This window comes from Culex pipiens, chromosome 3 (genome assembly GCF_016801865.2).
Source record: "Culex pipiens pallens isolate TS chromosome 3, TS_CPP_V2, whole genome shotgun sequence".
NCBI classification, from domain to species: domain Eukaryota; kingdom Metazoa; phylum Arthropoda; class Insecta; order Diptera; family Culicidae; genus Culex; species Culex pipiens.
The window spans coordinates 181,051,641-181,059,927 of record NC_068939.1 but is presented as its reverse complement, the minus strand read 5'-3'; positions in this window follow the sequence as shown (position 1 = coordinate 181,059,927).

The window sequence follows — 8,287 nt, the reverse complement described above, 5'->3', positions numbered from 1 at the left end:
AAGCAACTGGAAAAGTCAATTTTGGATAAAAATACTGGATTTACAAACAATTCACAATACTCAGCAAGAGAGAAGTCAATGCACTCTCAAAATTGACCACAGTCAACTCACAGTTGAGTTATGAAGCATAATTCATTATGGAAACGACAATTGCACTAATCGACGAAATTCAACACCTTAGCCTCGAAAACTGACCAATTGACCAAGTCACTGTGGAATGAATAGCCTCACGAGAAAGACGATTTTGATGGAAGACGACGACGATAACAACCAGCCGATCAACAAAGTTCTACAACAACAAAAAATTTTGCTTACAGTGGGAAAAATGCAATGATTTTTTTAGGAGAGATAATGAAAACTATTTTCAAATGCAAGTTAATTTAAATCGGTTTCAACGAAAATATGTTTACAAGAGAAGTTCAAAATAGCAATTCAAGTCATTTAACAGGACAGAAAATCTAAAAAGTAATGAAAATAATCTTACAAGAGAAAAATCAAAAGAGCAATTATAATTATAAAGCAATTTACAAGAAAGCACAAGAAGAACAAATTGTAAACCGCACGATCACTACACCCGACAATATTCTTTCCATAGATGATCATTTCTTTCAGACGATCATCTAGCTGATAAGTGTGGGGGAGATCAACCGAACCATTTTTTTGAAATCATTTTATTATAGCCAGCCATTAAAGTATCTTTTTTATGAATTTTTGCAAAGTAATTTTTACACAATTTAAATTATTGACTTTGGGAATATTATTTCAACCTACAAATAACTTTCGATAGATGTTCTTAATGCTTTTCAAGAATACAAACATCTAGCTGGTAAGTGTGGGGGAATGCAGCGACCTCAAATTTAAATCATTAAATTTGTCCATTTTTCGATCCTCACCACAGTTCTGACCATGCGCGCTTACGCAAGCATAAATAATTTTACCCGTCGACTCGCGTTGCGCGACAAATAATTAAGCTTATGTACAGGTGTGGATCATGAATCATCCTCACCTGAAAAGCCCTTTATTAAATTTCGCCAATTGTTAGGCAATCAAAAAAAATGGTTAAGCTTTCAATTATGAATGTGCGATGTTATTACACAGGGGAAATTGAGGGTGTGGCTTAACCAAATTCATTGGCATGTTTGTTCAATGGAGAATTCGACCTTCTCATTATTGACCAACATTTTTGAGAATGTTTTAGGAACATAATTTTGATATTCCAATAACATAATTTAAAGTTTCACGACAATGGTTCGAACCCATGACTTCCGATTTTGAGGTGTACTCACTACACCATAGGAAAGTCATGAAGAATTGCAGAGGTCTGCATAATTTAATTCATGAGGTTCATCGATGCTTCTCATCGAAACGGACCACTTTTAGTAGAACAAAATTTAGTAGAGTTTTCGGGGACTGACTATAAAAACCCCAAAATTCTTGAGGAGGGCTATTAATTGCAGTTAGTTCCAATTAGTTCCAGTTAGTTCCAGTCAGTTCCAGCCAGTTCAAGCCCAGTCCAGTTCCAGATCCTGAAGAAGCCCCAGACCAGCCGGACCCGCCAGCAGCCACCAGTAGCAGAGGCCCCAGTCCAGCCGGACTTAGCGGTGGAGGCCGCAGTCCGCCGGGACTTAGCCGCTGTGAAGAGTCCGCCGGGACTTAGCCGCTGTGAAGAGTCCGCCGGGACTTAGCCGCTGGGAAGAGTCCGCCGGGACTTAGCCGCCGTGGAGTCAACCAGGGACGTAGCAGAGTTCGGGTCTGGCATGGTTCGGCGAAGAGGTCTGGAGGACAAGTCTGGCTTCAACGTAGAGAACTGGTTCGACGAAGATCTCAATGCAAAGTGATGTGATCGTGCGCGTAAAAGTTGAAAGTGTTACCGCAAAAATGTAATCTTCAAAAAGTGTAATATACAGATAAGTGAAGTTTACTGATCTGTTTTGACTCTATGAGTAAATATCACAACAATCCTGAAAGCCTAAACCGCTCGGGCCGTTCAGAAGGTTCTACCGGGGGGACATTTATCGAACCATACGACTTGGGGCAATATGGGTATCAAAATTCATGGTTTTTGATACTGGTGATTAAAATGCCCATTTTGACAGGATTGGCCACACCCGGAGTGGCCATGGCCCGTAGGGAAGGTTCTACCGGGGGGACATTTATCGAACCATACGACTTGGGACAATATGGGTATCAAAATTCATGGTTTTTGATACTGGTGATGAAAATGGCCATTTTGACAGGATTGGCCACACCCGAAGTGGCCATGGCCCTGAGGGAAGGTTCTACCGGGGGGACATTTATCGAACCATACGACTTGGGGCAATATGGGTATCAAAATTCATGGTTTTTGATACTGGTGATTAAAATGCCCATTTTGACAGGATTGGCCACACCCGGAGTGGCCATGGCCCTGAGGGAAGGTTCTACCGGGGGAGATTTATCGAACCATACGACTTGGGACAATATGGGTATCAAAATTCATGGTTTTTGATACTTGTGATGAAAATGGCCATTTTGACAGGATTGGCCACACCCGGAGTGGCCATGACCCTGAGAGAAGGTTTTACCGGTGCCATTGATTGAATAAATTTAATTAGAATTAATTATTCAGGATTACATAAATAGGCAAAGAATTAAAAAATATAAATAAAAATAGCATGATTTTTTGAGTTTTGTACAAAGTTCTTTGTCATATTGGTCATGTAGAACATAACCACCTGCACCTTTTTGGCTTTTAACATCAAATTCGAATTCTGCGAACCCATTTTAGATAAATTTGAATGGTTGATTGCCTTAAGAGTTTCCAAAGCAATTTTTTTCAATTTCATCACTTCCATTTTGGCCGCCATTTCCGTTTTGATAGATTATCCAAACTGAAAATTTTCCGAGGCATTCTGATAATCTGTATAACAAAGGCTTAATAAAACTATTTTTTTTTTTCATTTAAAAACATATTTTAGTAACATAATAACTTAAGTAGAATTTTAAGCACTTTTTGAGTTACTTGAAGCATAAAAAATTAAATATATAAACACTTTTGACACCTTGAATTTGAACTTTAGTAAATATTTGAAACATTAAAAATGTGGGAAAATAGTAATAAAAATTAAGTGTGGCAAAATTTGAATACATAAAAGGCAGCAAAACTAAAAAACATCTCTGGCTAAACACAGAAAATGGGGAATTGGGTTCTACAATTAAGCTGAATTTTGTGAAATTATTGTTCACAACGATAAAGCTTATTTTTCTGAAAACACAATGACCCAATGACCGCAATGGATTTTTAAATCAATTTTGAAAAATTATCCTCGCGGTCCTTCTTGACAGAAATGGTCGTACTTGACAGCTCGTTCCAAGGTGACCATAGTTGATCCATCGAAAAAGTGTTGTCTTGTCAATTTATTTTTTTGCAGTGAAATAAAAAAAAAGAAATTAGAAATGGTTTTTAATCGTGTTTTTTACCGTTGTACATAAACATTTACAAAGGGCTTTAGGACCCTAATATTAATATCATAAGTAAAAATGGCTTATTTTGGAAGTCCTGATAAGGATAAACTTAAAAAAAAAACATTCAACAGGCTTCCCTAAATTATCAAAAATAATTAAAAGATTTGTGAAAAATAGTATTTCATGATAATAACTCCTAAATCGTTTACATAGATTTTTGGTGGAGGATTTTTTTTTATTTTTATGTTGTTTTACAGTGCGAGCAATTTTTAATGTTTTTTTGTTAGGTTCTTTTTTTGTGGGAAATTGCATTTTTTAAGCATCAAAAAATAATAAAGATAAATTTCAAGGCATGATTCAACTTAAAAAAACAGGGGGTAGTAAAATACATTACTGTCAACTGGGGAATTGGAACTACCGTCTGAATAGGGACAGCAGTTATCAAATCGTTTAAAAGCTTCAAATTAGGGCATCGATACACTAATTTAGTTGGTCTGTATCTGTTCTCAACGAAATAAGTCAGAAAATTTAAAGTATAGTGCAAGAACCTGGTTAAAACAGCTGTCCCAATTAGGCCAATTTGTTCCGATTCGCCACATGATGGTTCGCTTGATTTTTTATTGTCTTACTCTATTCTAAATGTAACAAATTGGAAAAAATCGTTGAAAAGTGCTTTTTGAATGGTTCTCACACAGAGTAATCCAGAGAGAACAGTCCGAACAGTTGTCAGCTAATTTGGTGGCTCCGTTACGACTATACCCTTTGGAAAGGTAGCGGCTTTGGGCGTTATGTTTCGAGCGTTACGGGTTTGATGAAGCAACATTTTCATCAAAGTAAACTCAGGATTTTTCAGATTTGTTTGTTTTGACAACTGTCAGGTTTTGATGGCTTTGCTGTTCAATTTTTTTTTCTGTTCAAGTTCTCTGATTTATTTGAATTTAAAAGCATTGATGAAGCAGTTAAACGTTGAAATTCAGTCTAATCCTGCAGTGTTCCTCAGAACCATCCAAATACTTTAATTTGGCGGTGGGGCAATAGCATCTATCCTGGTCTATTCCTTCCGGGTTTTGTTTTGCTATCTCAAGTTGATAATGAATATGCAGCTGAGTCGTAATTGCCGCTCGTGGATTAGGCAAAATCTTATTGCCTAACCAGAGCAGTTTGCCCAATGTCAATGGGATCAATGAGCGCTATCTGACGAAGTTGGTCCTGTTAAGGTTTTATGAGATGTTGGCGATTGTCCACGCCACATACAAACAAATTTGTTTGTGAACTTTAGTTAACAAGGAAAAAGGGAGAGGGGGGTAGCGTCTGAACCTTTCAGCAGTCTCCAAGGGACTTCTCACTCACAAACACATGCCATGCAATCTTTGCAGATTCAAAAAGAGGAAAATCTTACGTAGCGACATATTTTTTAATTTAGGAAATAATACTTGAAGTTAACCGTCCTTCCGAAAACGACTAAAAATGTGTCTAGTCCCAAAAACAAGAGAAGTCTTTGCACCAAGTCAGACCACACTGAGGAATATAAATGAAAATTAAACATAAAAACAAAAAGATTCTTCTAACAACACAATTTTTTCTAGTGGTATGTTCCGTCATTCCCCTAAAACTAGTTAGAGAAATTGTCTGGCCACGGATAGTCTCTCAAACAAATTCGCACAATTTTCCATTTTAAAGAAAGTTTAGTTTTCTGAAAATTTCACTGAAATTCTTTTGATTCCTTTGGATTGCCATCAGAAAATTTACATGATTTAATTGTTGTGATTGAGAAATTTTTTGACAACTTAAAACAACCTGGTTGCTGCGAAAAAAAGTAACGCCTTAAACGTCGAGGCCAAGAAAGTTTTGCTGAAGGGGGATGTACCACGATGTACCGCGTAACGCAACCATAAATTAAATGCCAGTGCTCCCTCTGGGTTACTCTGTGGTTCTCAGTTGTAATTATTCCTTTTTTTGCTATGGTTAATAAATTGACACCTGATTTTGTGATTTTGAGGAGGGAGACATACATTTTTATAGTAATTTGCTTCGGCTTAGTATGACTTTTTTTTGAATAATTATTGACCAAAGATGTTTGTTGATAGTTAACGATAGTTTAAATGTTTTTTTTTTCAGGTATCGTTCTTTCAAAAAAAGTAAAAAAAAGCCAAATCTGCAAACAGTAGTTGAAAATTGGTGTTATAAATAGACGACACAAAGGTTGAAAAAATGTAGCTATTATTTTCATTTAGCATAACGATCAAGCTTGCTATTTTATTAATTTAGTATCTAAATGAAGGTTAATGAGTCACTTTCAAGCTTGAACACCTTAAAAAAACATCAACTCTCAGCTCACCGCATAGTTGAATCTTGTTTCACAGCAAGCAATTGCATCCTCTCGAATCCAACTCAGTCTCCACTCTCTCAGCTCAGCTCAGATATTTCCTAGGCGACTAGACTATTGCGCTGACAGAAAACTATCCACCTGTTTCCCACCCCTCCCTCAACGCCTACTTGGCAACGACTCCACTGCATCACAGCATCGATTTTTCCACGCATTTTCCTGCCCTCTCTTTTTCTCTAGTTGAGAGCGTTTCTTCCCTCACTGCTGCCAGTTTTCCCATGGCTTGCTTGTCTAGCCCGCCAGCTGGCTAGTTCAATAGATAAAAATTCGCAACAGAGGCTCATGTTTTGCGAGATGCATTTCAAGATCCAACCGTCGTCGTTGTGGCTCGAAAGGAAAAATGCATATTTTCCCCCCACCACCACCGAGGGCGAGGGGGTGGTGGTTGAAGAAGGTGAGGGAGGGAGCAGTTTCCGAAGCACAATCCCGGAGAACCGACCGGCGAAGTGCTCGGCCCGGTTGGCCTTGGACATGGCACGACAGCAGTAGTGTGGCCCCCCGAGCAAGTCTCAGGTACAATTGCACTTACACTAGTGCACACACTGACGGAGAGCAGTCTGGCTAGATTCGATGCACTGCATAACAACTATCGTCAAGCTGAAGGTGGGAGAACTGAGCTGATTCTCAACCTTTAATCGCCCCGTGCAACACATGCAAATAAATGCACATATAAAAATCATCCTCAACCAAACCAAAAGTGCATCCACGAAGCGAAAAACAACACTCACACTCAAAAAGACGAGCAACAATTAACAACCGGTAAAGTGGTTGACATTGAAACACTCTGAACTGCACACTGCTGAGCTGGTTGCGTCATCAAAAAGCACTCTTTTGCTGCACTTAAGTGCAAGCTGCTGCAGCGTGGCTTTAGCACGAGCTCGAGGCTCAGTTTCAGCTCAGCCGCCCAGGTGGGAACATGTTACGATCGAGGTTTGCTTCTTTCTGGAAGCATCAACAGGGAAAATGTGTTTTTATGTGTTATGTAACTTTTGATGCTTTCACTTATTTGGATAAGAAAATTTTGTACTTCAAAATGTCATTTTGCAAATTTTAGTCAATTTGGTCATTCCGGTTATTTTGGTCATTTTGGTAATTTTGATCATGAAATGAACAAAACGATGAAAACGATCAATATTGCCTAAATGAACAAAACGATGAATTGTTCATTTTTGTCATTTTGATAATTTTAGTCATTGTGGTAATTTTTGTCATTTTGGTCATTTTGATATTTTTTGTCATTTTGGTCATTTTGGTCATTTTGATCATTTTGTTAATTTTGTTAATTTTGTAAGTTTTGTTAATTTTGTTAATTTTGTTAATTTTGTTAATTTTGTTAATTTTGTTAATTTTGTTAATTTTGTTAATTTTGTTAATTTTGTTAATTTTGTTAATTTTGTTAATTTTGTTAATTTTGTTAATTTTGTTAATTTTGTTAATTTTGTTAATTTTGTTAATTTTGTTAATTTTGTTAATTTTGTTAATTTTGTTAATTTTGTTAATTTTGTTAATTTTGTTAATTTTGTTAATTTTGTTAATTTTGTTAATTTTGTTAATTTTGTTAATTTTGTTAATTTTGTTAATTTTGTTAATTTTGTTAATTTTGTTAATTTTGTTAATTTTGTTAATTTTGTTAATTTTGTTTATTTTGTTAATTTTGTTAATTTTGTTAATTTTGTTAATTTTGTTAATTTTGTTAATTTTGTTAATTTTGTTAAATTTGTTAATTTTGTTAATTTTGTTAATTTTGTTAATTTTGTTAATTTTGTTAATTTTGTTAATTTTGTTAATTTTGTTAATTTTGCTAATTTTGTTAATTTTGTTAATTTTGTTAATTTTGTTAATTTTGTTATTTTGCTAATTTTGTTAATTTTGTTAATTTTGTTAATTTTGTTAATTTTGTTAATTTTGTTAATTTTGTTAATTTTGTTAATTTTGTTAATTTTGTTAATTTTGTTAATTTTGTTAATTTTGTTAATTTTGTTAATTTTGTTAATTTTGTTAATTTTGTTAAGTTTGTTAATTTTGTTAATTTTGTTAATTTTGTAAATTTTGTTAATTTTGTTAATTTTGTTAATTTGGTAATTTTGTTAATTTTGTTAATTTTGTTAATTTTGTTAATTTTGTTAATTTTGTTAATTTTGTTAATTTTGTTAATTTTGTTAATTTTGTTAATTTTGTTAATTTTGTTAATTTTGTTAATTTTGTTAATTTTGTTAATTTTGTTAATTTTGTTAATTTTGATAATTTTGTTAATTTTGTTAATTTTGTTAATTTTGTTAATTTTGTTAATTTTGTTAATTTTGGTCATTTTGATCATTTTGATCATTTTGGTAACTTTGTAATATTGATCATTTTGGTCTTTTTGGTCATTTTAGTCATTTTGGTCATTTTGGTCATTTTGGTCATTTTGGTCATTTTGGTCATTTTGTTCATTTTGTTCATTTTGTTCGTTTTGTT